We start from the raw sequence: 1020 nt of genomic DNA, 5'->3' as shown, positions 1-1020 counted from the left end.
TTGAAAATACTGTGAACCAGGTGTCAAAATCGCTCATCATAACACTTGCCCATTTAGTCTGCCTCCAACACATCAACTATTTGCAGAGACCTGTCAGTCTGTCATGAGCAGTTTTTTCCCAGGTGAAGTCCACTACCATCTTTCTGCTAAAGCGAAAAAAGAAAATGTTGATCAGAGCCACAGTAAAATAAAATGCTAAGCGACACATACTCCTTTCTTTCCTGGCACCTAAAGTTGAGGTTTATCAAGCATATGTGGCAAAGCCTGTAACATTATCTAAAGCAATGCATTTTCCCCCACAAATATGTGCAAGCTTCATCTTTGTGTCTTCCTCTTTTTTCCTGAATGATGCACTCAAAGTAAAGTAAGATTCTCTCTCTCTCTCTCTCTCTCTCTCTCTCTCTCTCTCTCTCTCTCTCTGTCTCTGTCTCTCTCTCTCTCTCTCTCTCTCTGTCTCTCTCTCTCTCTCTCTCTCTCTCTCTCTCTCTCTCTCTGTGTGTGTGTGTGTCTGTGTGTGTGCTGGCTGCTGCTGATGTGGAAGAGGAATTAAATCTGTATTGTGAGCTGCATTCTAAGGTTTGATTACGATGCCCTCTGGGGGATTGGAGCTGTCATGCTCAAAGCATTTTGTAGAGTGATGATGGAAAGACGTGGACTGTGCATGGCACGAGGATCAGCTTCTGTGGCTTTGTATGTACTGGACAAACTTGTAAAATCTGAACCTGTTTCAGCAGAGCCTGGTCCATGTGCCATGTTCTTCTCTCTGTACCCTATATGGTGCTCTCTGCAGTATCCTGGCTATCCTTGGCTGTTATCTGTTTGCACAGCGTGGATCATGCATGACTAGGCAGAAACCTGGCTTTACCTCAAGGGAGCTTAAGTGAGATTTACGACTGCTTAAGTGATCTGTCAGCTCACCTTTTTATTTCCTTTTATTGCTCTCTGCTTGTGTCTGTCTGTTGTGTGTGTGTGTGTCTGTCTGTGTGTCTGTCTGATCGTTTGTCCGTCCGTGTGTCTGTC

Source organism: Tachysurus vachellii, chromosome 10, assembly GCF_030014155.1.
Source record: "Tachysurus vachellii isolate PV-2020 chromosome 10, HZAU_Pvac_v1, whole genome shotgun sequence".
Taxonomy (NCBI): domain Eukaryota; kingdom Metazoa; phylum Chordata; class Actinopteri; order Siluriformes; family Bagridae; genus Tachysurus; species Tachysurus vachellii.
The sequence above is the reverse complement of the archived record's forward strand: the minus strand, read 5'-3'. Positions refer to the sequence as shown.